Source organism: Bubalus kerabau, chromosome 5 (genome assembly GCF_029407905.1).
Source record: "Bubalus kerabau isolate K-KA32 ecotype Philippines breed swamp buffalo chromosome 5, PCC_UOA_SB_1v2, whole genome shotgun sequence".
Taxonomy (NCBI): Eukaryota; Metazoa; Chordata; class Mammalia; order Artiodactyla; family Bovidae; genus Bubalus; species Bubalus kerabau.
Genome location: NC_073628.1, coordinates 29257035 through 29274587, shown reverse-complemented (window position 1 = coordinate 29274587; position 17553 = coordinate 29257035). Strand labels below are relative to the sequence as shown.

General features: G+C 42.3%; 1 long non-coding RNA gene across 1 annotated transcript; it reads right to left on the bottom strand.

The window, feature by feature from the left end:
* Window positions 1–13491: 13491 nt before the first annotated feature.
* Window positions 13492–17542, bottom strand: LOC129653816 (uncharacterized). Its single transcript, XR_008715219.1, has 3 exons — window positions 17460–17542; window positions 14209–14314; window positions 13492–13824 (listed from the first exon to the last, which is right to left on the bottom strand). It is a non-coding gene; the product is annotated as an uncharacterized LOC129653816 (long non-coding RNA).
* Between the last annotated feature and the right edge of the window lie 11 nt (window positions 17543–17553).

Below are 17553 nucleotides of genomic sequence, written 5' to 3'. Positions count from 1 at the left end.
TCATGTACAGACAATGACGATTGTTGGGAGTTTGGCTTTTACTCTGAGTCAAACAGGGAACCATCGAAGAGTTTTTGGCTAAAAGTGACGGGCAGGTTTTAACTGGCTCATTCTGTTGGGTGGCCAACAGTCAATAAATAAGCCAGAATAAATGCAAAAAGACCAGTTAGGAGCCTGTGGCAATAATGCTTGTGGCTTAAAGAGAGTCACCGTGTTGAGACTGGGAGTTGTTGTCAAATTCTGGATGTGTTTTCCAGGTCAATCCAGGAGGACTTCCTGATAGAATGGATATGGAATACGAGAGAGTAGGCAAAGGAGAATCTGGCTGTTTTCATCTGAGCAACTTTAAACAGAGGGTCATCACTAACTCAAATGAGGGAAACTGCGAGAAAAACAGGTATAAGAAAAGTGAGGACTCTACAAAGTTCAGTTTTGAATATGTTAACTAATTCATGCTAAAATCTTACAGTGGTTATATAAGACATACACGGGTGCAAAGCACACACAGCTGCAAAGCAGAAATACTTGCTTCTGAGTCAGAAAGAGCAAACTTGAGCTAGGTAGTTGTCTTAATGAAAGTCCTAAAAACAAACAAACAAACAAAAAACTCTCCCTTAGTTTTAGATTCCATCAAATATGCTATTCTTCTAATGACCTCACCTCCTAGCCAGTCTGACTTCCACATTTCATTCCTGGTCTTTTATTTAAAGCCATCCTGTATCTTTTCTTTCTCCAAAATCCTACAAATCCAGCCATTACTTTGTACTCTTGGAACACAAAATCCAGCACTCCACTTTTTTTAAAAAATATAAATTTATTTATTTAAATTGGAGGTTAATTACTTTAAAATATTGTATTGGTTTTGCCCTATATCAACATGAATCCACCACGGGTATACACATGTTCCCCATCCTGAACCCCCCTCCCACCTCCCTCCCTGTACCATCCCTCTGGGTCATCCCAGTGCTCCAGCCCCAAGCATCCTGTCTCATGCATGGAACCTGGACTAGTAATTCATTTCATATATGATATTATACATGTTTCAATGCCATTCTTCCAAATCATTCCACCCTCTCCCTCTCCCACAGAGTCCAAAAGACTGTTCTATACATCTGTGTCTCTTTTGCTGTCTCGCATACAGGGTTATCGTTACCATCTTTCTAAATTCCATATATATGCATTAGTATACTGTATTGGTGTTTTTCTTTCTGGCTTACTTCACTCTGTATAATAGGCTCCAGTTTCATCCACCTCATTAGAACTGATTCAAATGTATTCTTTTTAATGGCTGAGTAATACTCCATTGTGTATATGTACCACTGCTTTCTTATCCATTCATCTGCTGATGGACATCTAGGTTGCTTCCATGTCCTGGCTATTATAAACAGTGCTGCGATGAACATTGGGGTACACGTGTCTCTTTCCCTTCTGGTTTCCTCAGTGTGTATGCCCAGCAGTGGGATTGCTGGGTCATAAGGCAGTTCTATTTCCAGTTTTTTAAGGAATCTCCACACTGTTCTCCATAGTGGCTGTACTAGTTTGCATTCCCACCAACAGTGTAAGAGGGTTCCCTTTTCTCCACACCCTCTCCAGCATTTATTGCTTGTAGACTTTTGGATAGCAGCCATTCTGACTGGCGTGAAATGGTACCTCATTGTGGTTTTGATTTGCATTTCTCTGATAATGAGTGATGTTGAGCATCTTTTCATGTGTTTGTTAGCCATCTGTATGTCTTCTTTGGAGAAATGTCTGTTTAGTTCTTTGGCCCATTTTTTGATTGGGTCATTTATTTTTCTGGAATTGAGCTGCAGGAGTTTCTTGTATATTTTTGAGTTTAGTTGTTTGTCAGTTGCTTCATTTGCTATTATTTTCTCCCATTCTGAAGGCTGTCTTTTCACCTTGGTTATAGTTTCCTTCGTTGTGCAGAAGCTTTTAATTTTAATTAGGTCCCATTTGTTTATTTTTGCTTTTATTTCCAATATTCTGGGAGGTGTGTCATAGAGGATCCTGCTGGGACTTCCCTGGTGGTCCAGTGGTTAAGACTCTGCGTTTCCAACACAGGGGACATGAGTTCAATCCCTGGTCAGGGAAGATCCCATATGCCTTGTGGCCAGCACTCCACTTGAATCTTCTCTGCCAGTATGCATTTGTTTTCTTAGACATTTCTCTAATAGTTTCTTGTACCCTCTGTTACCTTCCCACTTAAGACTCCTTGAAAACAAAAGTACTTGTCCAGCATCCTTTCTACTTCCTTTGGGACCCTTTATAGTCTTCTTATCACTGGATTGCTCTATTCCAGGCTTCTAGCACGTGTCACAAATAAATAGAGAATCAAATCAGACCCAACTTCTTAGATTCTCTCGCCCTGCTTCATGCCTCTTCCTCCCAGGCCTTGGCTATTTCTTGGCGCCCTTTGTGCCTCAGTAGTGGGGGCTGCACACTAGGCATGCTATTCAGTCACCAGGGCCAGGCAGGTGTGGACCAGAGTCTCCAGTTGCTTCTGCCATGCCACACCACAGTGTGTGGGTCTGGCTACCCCTTACCACCTGGAGGGATGATGAAACCCTGACATGCAGAGCATCTTTCTTCCTGAAAAGAGAATTTTAGCCTGTGGGAGTCAGGAGGTGGGAAGAACCCAGGAAGATACCTTCTCTACCTCTCCCTCCGTCTAGTGGACTGCTTTTCATTTTGTTTTTAATTAAACTTTATTTTGAGATACTTGTAGATTCAGCTGGAAGAAATAATACAGTGAGCCTTCTTGTACCCTCTCACCCAGTTTTCCCCAGTGGTAACATTTTCATACAATGTCACAACCAGGAAACTGACATTGATACCATACAATGACTTTATTCAGATTTCTAACACTCCAGAAATCATTCCAAGTAGACCTGATGGATGCACTGGCCAATAGATCAGCTAATTTTCTGAGAACACTAAAATATAACATATGTCAATTCATGACAGGTTTTGAGGAAGTCTTCCATTAAAAGACCTATTTAACTTCATATACAACCCAGAATTTTCCAAACATACAGGACCAAGGGACTGTGGAATGCATTCTTTGACACACCATATCTAATACCATCCTGGAGCACACATTTTGGGAATACGTGCTTTGAATTACTCTAAAGAGTCACAGTCCGTAGATACATGAGAGGAGCAGCCAGGAGCCTCCACCACACTCCCAGTTTCTTTACTTTGACTCACCTTCTTCCAGTCTGCCCTGCAACAGCTCTGCAGGAGAATGAGAGGTGGGCAGCAGAAGCATGGGCCAGGCCTGGTTGCTGTTGGTTGTGAGCCTCTCAGATTCTCCATTGAAGCAAAGTTCTGCGAGGCAGCATTGCCTGGAAGTGCAAGAATGAATATTTAGGCCTAATTTACATGCTTCTGACAGTTGCTATGTTTATGGGCATCATTCAAAGAGTAGTTGTAAAATTTCTGGGAAAGAACTAGGATTCTGTCTCCTTTTTGGCAGAGTTCTGCACTTTTACTACAATCACTGTGAACAAATGGATGAGGACGGATGTGGGTTCATGGGAACTCCAAAAGAAGGGTTGATGGCACCTTTGACACTTTTGGGTATAACATTCAGTGTGGATTATCTTTCACGTTGATGCCTACCCTGATTGGCATCCTATGGCTCCCACCTACAATACAGAAACATGACAACAGGGGAGCTTCAGCCACAAAGAACATGGAAAACTTGTTTGTACTGGACCATGGATTAGCCCAGTGGCCATCAGTATTTTCCACAAGGGTCATGACATGTAGAAGAACCACTCATCTTTGAGAAAGCATTTGTGATTTATCTCATCACAGCCACTTTTTCTCACCCTTAAGGGATTTGATCACTAAATATTTGGTTGCTGATTGGAGGTAGACATTTAGTTTTAGGTAACTCTGGATTTGGGTAAAACATTAAATGTTCTTCCTCACTTCCTCCTCAATCTTATATATTAAACCAGGAGTGGCTTTTAAGGACATTTTAGGTCTTCTGACCACCAGTTGATAAAGTGTGCATGATTTGTAGTGTAGTACATAGAGAGTATTATAACAGGTCACACCATAGAATGTTTTCAAGTAATTATTTAAAGAAAGCATTCATTGAGAAAAACAGAAGCGTTCTAAAGGTTCTGCTCACCAGAAACACAAATCTGAGACTATCATCCTATATACTTAGCCTGTCTCTTAACATTGTTGGATTGATAATAGTGGCAGTGGTGTTAACATCTGCTGAGACCTCATTCTGTGCCTCACTTTGTATCCTTAACAGCTATCCAAACATGTTCCTATTTAATGTCTAAAGCAGTAAAAATCAGCATTTATTTGGTGCTTGCTTACTGATACTTTCCCATGTACTACACAGAGGAAAATCTTTTAATTTCCACAAGTATTCATGTGTGATACCAGAATTATCCCTATTTTGCAAATTAGGGAACTAAGCCACCAAGAGGCTAATGTCATATTAGGATATTGCAGAACCAGGATTTAAATGCACATGTTGTGACCCAGAGTCTGTGTCCTTACCTACAATGCCAAAGAGGCTTTTAGGTAACTGTGAGAGGCTATATACAACATTAAAAAAAAAAAAAAATTAATGTTCAACAATTCAGGCAGTCTGTGAGATTGGGCAACAGTACTTTACTCCTCATTCTGCATAGGAGAAACCAAGTTTCAGTATAATTAAATGTCTAGCCCCAGATTACCTAAGTAGCAAATAATTAAAACCAGACTTAAACTCTGGTCTTTTTGTGGAAATTCTGTTCACTTCCTGGCATGCCACCTTGCCTCCTTTTTCTTCTTTCTTTTTACCTAATCTCTATGTTCTTAAATTCCTATCAAATTGAGTTTCAGAGTTACCATAGACCCACTACCTTGAGCCCTTTACCAGGACCACAGAAATTCCTTAATGCACAGTCAGAAAAAGAGATGATTGGAAATCTGCCTCAACTGGGGGAAAATCTTGACAAAAGAGACCACATCTAATAACACACCTTAGGATGAAATAGGAAAATCTAGTGCCAGTAGCAACTAGAACTCCAAGATACCGTACTACCAAATGCTGGAGTGTGACAGGGCAAATATACTATAGGAATTTTAAAAAGAGAAGGTCCTTGTGAGCAGACGTGACCAAGGACGAGATCACATGGGAGACATAGAATGATATGTAGACCTCATACAGGATGATTAGAAGAGGTAGAAAGGAGAAGCATTCCATCTCAGAATTGTATTTACCAGGTTGTCAGGCTGAGAGGTAATGGCCATGTGTCATGTTAATATTCTATTGGACCATTTTTGTTCTTGTAGTCACTGTCTTGTCTGACTCATTTTTGAACCCATGAACTGTAGCCTGGCAGGCTCGTTTATCTATGGGAATCCCCAGGCAAGAATACTGGAGCTGGTTGCCCCTTCCTTCTCCAGGAGATCTCCTGGATTAATCTCCTGCATTAGCAGGCAGATTCTTTATCACTGAGCCACTGGGGAAGCTCGCTGGACCATTTACTATGATTCAAATTACCGTCAAACTCCCTAGTACTCAAGTCGAGGCAGATCTGAATATAGCGCTAAATATGGCAGCCGCAGATGAAACAGACCAGCATTTTCTGACAGGGAAAGACTACTGATCTGGGCCGTGGACCATAGCCCTCATGACAGTAATTAGCCCCTTGGTATTTCATTTAAGTAGGCCCTTTCCCTTTGTGCGTTGTGTTATTTCATATTCTATTATCGGTGTCTGTTTGTATTGGGTGCAGTTGTTTCATTATTAATGTAAAGAAGCAATTCAGAATTTCATGATTAATTTTAATGTAGATCTTCCTTCTGTAAATAATTGATGAGAGAGATGATCAGAGCAATACCAAAACAGGAACTGATATTCTTTCTGTCAACTCTTATCTTCTCAGTTGCTCTCATTTTCAAATCCCCCCTGAGAACCTTCATTTGGTTGCAGATGTTTTGTATTCCCTGACTTCTTGTCACTCAGTGCTTTGGTTATAAGGCTACAAATCCTACAATAGCTTCATAAAGAAAATGAAACACCATTTTCCCATTGTTCTCCAACTGTTTATAGAAAGAAAACCTGAGGCAGCAGAAATAAAGTTATTTCTATCCTCCTGGGGTGCAGAGACCAGTCGCAAATGAGTTAGGAGAAATCCAAGAAAGGAAAACAACTTGCATCTATATAGTCCATTACACAATGCTTTTAAAATTAAAAACCAATGTGCCAGGGCTCGTTTCTCAGTAAACTGTATGATATCCCTTTCACTCTTCCTCTCTTGCTGGGCCATCCTCCCTTCTTTGTTAAATTTGTAATCACATGGCCTGTTACATTTGCTAGAATATCTAGTATAGGCTCCAGGCATTGCTATGAGAAGAAAATGAGATGGCCAGTCTCTCAGTGCCACTGGGCACCACATTCTTCAAAAGCATATTTAAATTTTTTCTGATAGCAGATTGAAGTGGGTTAGAAGTCAGGAACTATACTCCTTAGGAGCTAAGGGTAGGAATGACTTGAGAGGTATATAACAGATAATTTCAGTATCCTATTCTGGGCTTCCCAGAACAAGTGTTGGTCTCATTTGACTTTGGATCTAGTCTTGACCTCTTTGGGGCTTCCTGGTTCTCATTCTTGTATTAGCTCTATTTGGCTATCTACCTCTCCTGGTCCAACTTACAACAAAGCAGGAATAAGAGAAAAAAATAGATTTATAGGTGTGATACATTGATATTGGTGTTGAACGAGGGAAATGAGCTGTGGAGTAGGGGCAAGGCCTCAGGTGTCTCTGGCTTGGGATTTGTTTGCAACAATTAATTCTCCCTCCCACTTCTGCCTTTGTCTGTTCATGCATCTGGTCCTACTCATATTGTTTATGAGGAGTCCAGATCTACAGGGAAATCCTACGTGTGAGCCGTCAGGCCTGACCACAGGCGGTTACAAGGCCTTGTGCAGTGGGCCTCATGGAAAAGCTGCCACCCCCCATAAAAACACACACCAGGCTTTGGTGCAGAGCCAGGGCACTGCAGTTTTGTGGGAAGAGCTGCAGTCAAGGACTCAGCCCCCCAGCCCTCCATGCCAGCTGCGCTCCTAGGAATAGAATGTCATCATCCCTAACTCAGGTCCCTCCATTAAAGAGACTCTACTGGCAGCCCTGCCTGAGGCACCAGCACCACCTCCTTCTCAGGGACCTCCAGCCCCTTGCTCTGCCTTCTCCTGCTCCCCTGGGTTCCTAAAAGGGCCGAGACCTTTGGTTTGATGCTCCTTGGCAGTGAGATAATCTCCCATCTGCACATGTGCCATCTGACCATGTGCCTTTCTATGGGGGAAAATGGAAAATTGAGGAGCCAGTGCCCTTTTCTCTGTCTCTTACCTGCATTGTCACCCTAAGGGAATAAAGGCTTTCTGATTACTTTCAGCTGACTTGGCTCATCACCCTAAGTCACCACCTTCACACCTTGACATACTGTCACAGTAAGGAGGATGGTCAGTTGAGCACCATGCCACTTTGGAAGAGCAAAAACCCAGGCCTGCTCTTACAGCACTTCGCCAATGCTAGCAGACTGATTCCAAACACTCTTCCGTTCACAGGGGCACCGCTGGCCCTTCTCTTTAGCCCTAGATACCCTGAGCTCACCCAGTGGATCAAACAAGAAACCCAACAAAGAGGCTCTGAGAAAATGAAGGAGTAGTTCCCTAACCACTGCTCATGGTCCTCTGACAAGAAGACCAGAGACCAGTGGAGGCCCAGCTGAGTTGTGTCCAATAGCTGTTGTTATCTTTCAGCAGGCCCACGGTGCTGGTGAGATGCCCGGTAGCACAGTAAGTTGCTGGGACTCAAGCCTTTGGTGAAAGAGAATGCAGTGCTCTAGGATTGCTTCATTCAGGGGCCCTAAGAGCCCATAGAAATTTGGTTAGTCTACATCATATCATGGGCTTCTCTTATAGCTCAGTTGGTAAAGAATCTGCCTGCAATGCAGGAGACCCAGGTTCGATGTCTGGGTCGGAAAGATCCCCTGGAGAAGGAAATGGCAACCCACTCCAGTATTCTTGCCTGGAGAATCCCATGGACAGAGGAGCCTAGAGAGCTACAGTCCATAGGATCGCAGAGTTGGATACAACTTGGTGACTAAACCACCACCACATCATATCATGCCTACATGATAAAGGAAGTCATCTTGTTAAGCTCAGTGAAGTAGTGCAGCCTCTTGTGGGTGGTGTTGTTACACAGGTCTTCCTTCAGAGTACCCTGAGAATGGCCACCACCACCGAGATGGCACAACTCTCCCACAGCAGCAGCAGTGGCAACCAGGGTGGCGCAGTCTCCACTTGGTCTAGCAGGTGGACAGGCCCATTGGCTTCACTGAGGCTCCATTGTGTCACAAGGCGGAAGCTCCTCACATTCACCTCCAAGATCATCAGCAGACAGAGGCAATGTAAGGGTAGTAACTGGGCTTTCCCCACCCAAAGCTGTGCAGGTCTAGTGTAGGTAGGAAATATGTACCATCTAACTGGGCTTTTGAGTATTGACAACCTCCCCACCCCATGGAAGCTGGGGCTGCACCCAAACTGGCCCACCCTGCCCCACCTCCAGGAGTTCCAACTAGGAAAGAGCTGCCTGATTGCCTGCCCTGAGCCTGGTCCATCCAATTCTCAACTCATGCCCTCCCCCGGGTAATGTATGGCCAGAGACCAGGCCATTGAGGCCCAACAGGCAGCTACGTTAGGGTCTTTATGTGAAGGGCCTCTATTATTGACACAAATACTATTCCCTCTGCATCACCCAATGAGCCTGAAGTTAAGCCAGCCCTGCCAACCTTTATTTAGACCTTTCAGCCTTCACAAATAAACAAGACTAGGCTGACCTTCTTGGGCCTTGGGCACATTGTTGTGTAGGTGACTATAATCCCTGCATCCTCTGGCACCAGGATGAGGGGAGAAAAGATTATGCTCTCCAGGTTTAGAACTGAGGCCATCACCACTGGAACCCTTGCCCAGGACCAGCTGTAGGTAGTGGGTTCCTTCAGGGACCACAGTCTCCATTGTTATGGCCTTTTTTGTTGTAGGTATATTATCACTACTTTTTTGTTGTAGGTATATTATCTACATTTTTGCTCACCTTCATCACTAAAGCCTGATAGAAAAAGTTTGCAGTTAGGGTCATCATAGTGGGGAATGTAGAAGACTGTGGCCCTACCTGACTCTGCTCTGAGGCCAATGAATTGGTCCTTTGGTTGGGCTAATAAAACATCTTGGCATATTAAACCAGCCCCTTGTGGGGATGAGACATTTGGACAAAAATCAGCTTTGCCCCTTATATAGTTTCTGTTGCCCATGTGGATACTTATCAGAAAAGCCCTTATGTTAACCAAGCAGACTTCTTGGGCCAGTTACATCTAGAAACCTAATTATATTCCACCCCAGGGCAAGCAGATGAACAGTCAGTTGCCTTCTGGATCCATGAGAGGATGACCCAGGGAAATTTGATGTTGTTCTAAGACTGGGTTTGTATGCATGGACTATCATTGTCATCAGAAGTTATCAAAACAGCATGCAAAGCTGTCCCATCTGCCAGACCCTGGCATAGGCTAAAAATTCTGTCTCAAGGACAGATCCTTGAGCCAGTCGACCAATACTCTCAATGTTCAATGAGTCTGAGGCTATGATTAGGCAGCTTAAGCTTCTCATTTGGAATGTCCCTAAATTATCAAGGTGTGGAACTGAGGGTCCAGCTTGAAGCCAAAATCCTATGTGTGATCCTCAGGCCTGACTACAAACAGTATAAGGCTTTGCCCAGCACACTTCGTGGGAAGAAACTCTCACCAGGTGCCAGGCTTGGTACACAGTCATGGGCTGCAGTCATGCATTTCTTGGGAGTTGTGGTCAAGGACACAGCCTCAGACCAATTTGCTTATATGCATTGCTGCATTCCTAGCCCAGGCACCTCTGTTCAGAAGCCTCCTTATCAGGGGCTATGGTTGAGGTACTTTTCTCTACTTAGGCTTGAGATAGGAAGGGAGCAGAGAACAACTTTAAGAGAATGATATAGCCCAAGGACACAACATAAACTGGTCAGCACCATCTAGGTCCAAGGTGGCAAAACAACTTCCCCTAGGTCTTGAGCCTCAGTACACACATGCTCATCATAATTCATCAGCATATGCTAAATGACGGTTCTGAGGCAGACAATAAAAGGCCAAAAATGGGTGGGACCCTATTCCCAGAAATCCCAACTGCTTCCCCCAAATAGTTAGAGACCTCCCAATAGCCTATGAAATTACCCATCCTTACAAGAACTGACAACGCCATGCCCTGGGGCCTCTTGCCTCTCACCTTCCTAGATGGCCCACACTCTGCCTATGGAGTGTGTATCTTCCTGAATAAACCTTCTTTTTCTTTATTATGCCTCACTCCTGAATTCTTTGCTATCCAAAGCCAAGAACCCACACTTGGCAGCTGCCCCTGGGACTCACCTGAGACCTGGGATAGGAACACCCTCTTCCAGCCCCACTCTCTTTCCTGCAATAGACTCAATACTCTTCCACTCCTAGCCCTTCCCCTCTCTCCTCTCCCTAACCCCTAATTCATGAAAAGGCAGCAGCCTTAACAGATGTTCTTCAGCAGTAAGATATACGCCTTCCACATCTCCCCTGACCTGTCTGTGCTAAGCGTCATCAGAACCGCTCCGCTCCCCCCGCCCCCGCCCCCGCCCCCGCCCCCGCCCCGATGCAGTGCTGTTCTGTGGGGGGGACATGGAAGTCTGAGTCATCAGTGCCTGTTTCCTTTTGCCGCTTGCCTGCACTATCGCTATAACAGGAGCTTGTTACTTTCAGTTTGGCTTGCTGTCTTTATTTACCATCTTCATGTCTGATTTCCCAGAAATTTGTTCCTGTATAATAGTTCCCATCACTCAAGATATGATCATAATTTATTTGATAATATGGATATAATAATAATATTTTGAATCAACGTGGTTTTATTGAGCAACTATTATGCTCTGTGCTTAGTCACTCAGTAGTGTCTGATTCTGCAACCCCATGGACTGTAGCCCACCAGGCTCCTCTGTCCATAGGGATTCTCCAGGCAAGAGTACTGGAGTGGGTTGCCATGCCCTTCTCCAGGATTATGATCTAGATGTTAAAAAAAATATAGTGATAATTTGTCAGTAACAAATTAGACATTACCAGACTAGTACAAACAAGGAAAGAATCAAGTATAATCGGAAATGAATTTAATAACATAGAGCAAGGGAAATACAGAGACTCAGTGATGGGATACATAAATGAATTGGGGAGATAAAAATGCTTCCCAGATAAGGTTAGAATGCCATGGAAAGAAAGTGAGGTTGGAAAATTGTTCTGGGCATAGGGAAAATTGAGTGTGGGGATGAGACATAAAAGAGACCATAACATTTTACAAAACTGTTTTGTGTATTTGTTGCTATCTATGTTGTATAAAATGTCATGCTTCCTTTCATATATAGGTATATAGCTGGGATGCAGAGTTCAAGGGAGAAAGCAGTGAGCTGAATATAAAGAGATAGATGAGTTGATATCAGGAAACTTTATACTGTGGTGAAGATTTCAGTGTGACATTTCAATCCATAATGTTACAAAAAATGCCTCAAATTATAGATATTAAAATTTTTTAATACACCAACTCACTTGATCCTCACAAACTCCCTTTCAGAATGATAGTATAGGAAATACTATAATACGTTCCTTCTCTTTTTTAAAACCTTTTTATTTTGTATTGGGGTGTACCTGATTAACAATGTTGTGATAATATCAGGTGAACAGCAAAGGAATTCAGCCATACATATACACATATCCATTCTCCCCCAAACTCCCCTCCCATCCAGGCTGCCGCATATTATTGAGCAGAGTTCACTGTGTTATACAGTAGGTCCTTTTTGGTTATTCATTTTAAATATAACAATGTGTAGGGGGAAGGGATATTTAGGGAGTTGGGATGGTCATGTACACACTACTATAACACATTGTTATAGAAAGAAAAACTTAGATATCCAATAAAATGTGTGCAAATATGTGACCTGCATGACCGCCACGCAGTCACAAAGCTAATAAATGGTGAAGCTGGGAATCCAGCCCAAGTCTCTGTATTTCTAAACCAGTATTAATTCATTGTCCCATGTTACATTGCTTTCCCTAATCTGATACAGGTTTGAAGAGATCCCTCTGACTTCTAGAGCGTGAAAGGGGCAATTTTTCTAGATTCCTTGTATGTCACTAAAAAAACAACTCTACAACTCTGTTTTAAAATTTGGAGTTTCTGGTGAGGATAGGGAAGACCGGCAAAGTCTCTATTGTTCCACCTCATTTCTGCCACCTCTTGTGGCTATATTCTCTGTCGGTCTTCTCTTATTCTAATAGTGCCTGTTGGACTATTAGAAATGAGAGACACATCAATTATTCCTGATTACTCCAGATTTCTGCTCTCTTCTCTTCTCCTCCAATAGCTGGGTTGCTGGAGTAGAATTACTTAATCTCTCTGTGCCCACAAGAGTAGAGTCAAATTTAGTATCATATTATTAGAGGGTTATTGATTATTTGCAAATTCAATAGGATTTAGATGACGGAGCAGTTGAGGGCAATACCTTCAAATATTTTGGCTATAGCTCAGCTGGTAAAGAACCTGCCTGGCAATGCAAGAGATACACGAGATGTGGGTTTGATCCGTGGGTTGGGAAGATTCCCTGGAGAAGGAAATGACAACCCACTCTAGTATTCTTGCCTGGAAAATTCCATGGACAGAGGAGCCTGGAGGGCCACAGTCCATGGGATCGCAAGGAGTCAGACATGACTGAGGACATGTATCATGCATCATATACTAAGAAAAGGACCTTACATTATGATCTAGTATATCCCTGTTCACCCTTGATAACTGCTCTGAGATTTATTAAACCTGAAGTTGTGCTTCTCAAATCTGCAGTATTCACCTATAGGCATGCAAAAGGAATTTATTGTTCTAGCTTACATAAATGTCATTCAGCTGAGATCATCAAACTGAATGTTGAGTATGAGGTAGGAAGTAAACCAGAGGATGTTGCTACAGTGGCAATACATGAGAACCTCTGCTTTTGTGAGAAGAAGGACAAGTGAAAGAAACATAAAGACGTATACAGAGAATTTCAATTTAATGTGATAAGTGAATGTAATCAGAATACACAGGATGCTATGCTACGCAAACAGAACAGAATCCCAGGATTGGAATTCAAAATAGGCTTCCTTGAAGAGAACATGCTGGAGTTAAATCTTGAATAATCATGAATAACCAAGTGAAAACAAATGAGGAGACATTTTGCAACAAAGAGTCATTCAAAAATTTATTATTGACTTATACAGCCATCCATAGACAAGGGTGTAGTTAAGGAAAAAAACAAACTTGGTGAGGCTCTTGACTCATTAATATTTTATTCCAATTAAATATGAAGTATCAGGATCAACCACCGAAGCTCAAGAGGAAAAGAGGTACAGAGAAGGTGCCCAGATGGGCTATGTGGGAAGGAGGATGGGGTACTAAAACCTAGTAACTAAAAACAACAAGCATTTGTTATTTTTACACATGTTTTTTTGAGAGTCAGGAATCTGAGAGCTGTTCAGCGGGGTGGCTCTGGCTCAAGGTCTCTCATAAGGTTGTAGTTTTGATTGATAATTGGCTGGGGCTGCAGTCATCTGAGGGTTCTCTGTGGATGATCCGACATGCTGCTCACTCACCAGGCCACTGGCAGGCTTAGCTCCTTGCTACCTGCTCCTCACCATGTGGGAAGTTTCCATATGGACTGAGTGTTCTCACAACGTAGCAGCTGGCTTCTCCCAGAGTGAATGATCCAAGAGAGAAAGAGAGAACACTCATGCCCAACATGAAAGCCACAGTCTTTACAACCTAATCTCAGAAGTGATATACCATAATTCCCCTGTGTGTTAGTCATACAGACCAACCTTGGCACAACTTGAAACGGGACACAGAGACTAAACAGCAGAATTTGGGGAATATGGGAGACTGTTTTGGAGGCTGGCTACCACAGTGAATTTTCCAGACCTGTTCAGTGCAGTGCTAACTAAAGCTTTAACTAGGTTACAATTAATAGAGACCAAGAGATGACGAAGGAGAGACAAATAGTGTGGATAAGGCTCTCATGACGCTCTACAGAGGGGGGGAGCAGAGTCATGAGACAGTAGCTGAAGGAAGACCTGGAATCAAAAGACATTCATTTGTTTTCCTCTTTCTTCAGCATCTTCCCTAGGATTGATCCAGCAGAGCAAGTTTTGGAGGCTTGAAGTCAGAGGGATGAAATACCTGTTTCAAGAATAACTGAGTTAGTTGTCAGCAGAGGTGACTTCTAGTTCTTGGTCTGTACCAGCTAACTGATCTTAGGCAAATGACTTGGCTTCTTGGAATGCTGTTAAATAATTGATAAAATGTTAATGATACTGCATCCTCTTCAAATCCTTTATATGGCTCAATTGATACTATGGGTGTGAAAGTGCTCTGTGAACAGGAATGAGCTCCCCTCCTGTGAGGGAAGGCAGCAGCTATTCATCCCCATATTTTTACCAGTACTCATTTCCCTAGGAGGGATTTGGCTTTGTCCATAGGTACTCCCTCTGCCAGCCCATCCTAAAGGAGATCAGTCCTGGGTGTTCATTGGAAGGACTGATGCTGAAGCTGAAACTCCAGTACTTTGGCCACCTCATGCGAAGAGTTGACTCATTGGAAAAGACCCTGATGCTGGGAGGGATTGGGGGCAGGAGGAGAAGGGGATGACAGAGGATGAGATGGCTGGATGGCATCACCGACTCAATGCACATGGGTTTGGGTAAACTCTGGGAGTTGGTGATGGACAGGGAGGCCTGGCGTGCTGCGATTCACGGGGTTGCAAAGAGTCAGACACGACTGAGCGACTGAACTGAACTCCCTCTGCACAGAAAATCTGTGTTTTGATCATCCAGTTTTAGATGAAAACAGTCGTAGCACAGGGCTCTTTGCTCATCTCGCAGTATAACTAAGTGTGCTCCTAGTACTTTTCACAGAATAAAATTTCAGATCCACCATACCCAATTTCTAAAATGTGGCTAAAATTTACTCTGTATGGGCATTGACCAAAGGCTTTGCAGCTCATTCATTTTTCTCAATAATTTCTGGAAACAACATTAGACTCATCTGGGAAACTTTGAAAAACATACCTTTCTGTGGAATTCACCTACAGAGGTTATAATTTAATTTATCAGGGATGGCACATGTTCGTCAGCAGTTTTTTTAATCGACTCACATTTCTAATGTGCAGTCAGGGCAAGAACCACTGGTCTAAATTATGTATTATCTACCTTTTTCCTGAGCTGGGTCCTTAGAATCTCATTCTTTTGCTGCATCATATCATTCAACCTCAAATTCTCTTTGGTAAATTGTAAGTGGTTTAATGGGTTTATAATTGGAATGATGGCTGCTAGCCTACATTGAGAAGCCTTAAGTGAAACAGTACTTTGAAACTTATATTTAAAATAAAGACTTCATTCATTATGTTGAAGGGTATCCTTTCTTTAAAAAATATGGGAGAAAATGTGTCATTTTCTCCCAGGTAATACTCTTTTCTAAAGTCATTGAGTTCATTTTCCATCTTGTGGCCATTTTGAACCACATAGATGGTTATGTTTCTTTATGTCCATTGGTTGCTAAAGAGATTGAACACAGTTGTATTCTCTAATGAAAGTTAAGAAGCAAACTTAAACTCCGTTTTGATCCTACCTTGATATCTCCCCTTCCTTTTGCCTCTGTTGTCTTCTCTATTTAAAGTTCCTGCATTTAAGATGTTTGCATATTTCAACTATCTTAAATCCTTTTGAGAACAAAAGGGGCAGTGTTCAATCCAACCTATAAACAAACTAAAAATAAATAGAAGTTTCTATTGTTTGGGTTGTGGGCTCACCAGGTGGCTCAGTGGTAAAGAATCTGCCTGCCAATGCAGGAGACATAGGTTTCATTTCTGAGTGGGGAAGATTCCCTGGAGAAGGAAATGGCAACCCACTCCAGTATTCTTGCCTGGGGAATCCTACATGGACAGAGGAGCCTGGCAGGCTACAGTCCATGGGGTCGCAAAAGAGTCAGACACAACTTAGTGACAAAACAACAACAAACTGTTTGGGTTATAAGGTAAAATATCTGATTTTATTTTATAAATAAAAGGACTCTCAAGAGCCTTCTCCTATTTTATAACACTGTTTTTCATATAAACCAAAAGATCTATCCTCCAATTTCAGAAGGAAATTTGGATGGTTTAAGTGCCTCTAAATTCTTGTCTCTATTAACTTTGAAAACACAAATACTCTGGTTTTGCAGAACAAAGAGAAAACATGTGACTCAAAGATAATCTGCTAGAGACAACCAAACTCTTCCTTACCCTTGCCTTTCCCATGGAAGTTTTCTCTTTTGAAAATAGGTCTTACATGTTAAATAGGATGGAATATTGTCAGCTAGAAATAAGCCTAATAGAGATATAGATCTCTCCTATTTTATTTTTGTTATTGTTCAGTCACTCTCTTCATTGTGTCTGACTCTTTGTGACTCCATGGATTGTGCACGCCAGGCCTTTCTGTCCTTCATTGTCTTCCGGAGTTTGCTCAGACTCATGTCCATTGAGATGGTGATGTCATTCAACCACCTCATCCTCTGTCGCCCCCTTCTCCTCCTGCCCTCAATCTTTCCCTGCATCAGGGTCTTTTCCAACGAGTCAGCTCTTAGCATCAGCTGGCCAAATTATTGGAGCTTCAGCATCAGTCTTTCCAATGAGTATTCAGGATTGATTTCCTTTAGGATTGACTGGTTTAATCTCCTTGCTGTCCAAGGGACTCTCAAGAGCCTTCTCCTATTTTATAACTATTTTTTTTTTAATATAGCTGGAGTCTCTTTTTTTGTTTTTGCTCATGGGAGTTTTTTCTCAGAAGTGAATTTTAAAGTCTAATCCTAACTCAATTCAATCAGACTATATGGAAGGAAGACCTTGGGTTAAATCTGTTCCATATTAATATGGAGATATAACTGGCCTATCACCAGATTACCAGGCAAAGTAGCCAATATGGAAGTTGTTTTTAGATAATTTAATTATAAAGCATAGCAAGTGTGTATATGTATGGTGGTGGCAAGTACTTGGTGGAGAATTAAGTCAGCATTTTCAGCATCTTATCATTTTTACACATGTCTGTTAAATGACCTATGCTTCTAATGTTTACAAAGTGATGCAATACAGGAAGTTTATGTGACAGCTCTAAGATATGCTAAGTTGAATCTAGGAGTTGTGGGAAGAGCAACTCACAGCCGTATGTCTTTAGAAATCTTCCAGAATTAAGAAAAGAAAATCTTTCCATAAATGTCATTCTGCCTTTTTGGCAGAATAGAAGGCCGCCTGGCTGAGCATTTGGGCTTTGTGAATGAATAAGGAATCTCTTACCATGTATTATCTGACCAACACCTGCCAAGAAATCTGAGCTTTCCTTTTTTAATTGCCAACCTCCCTGTGTTTCTGTTTTTTGTTGCTTCCAGCT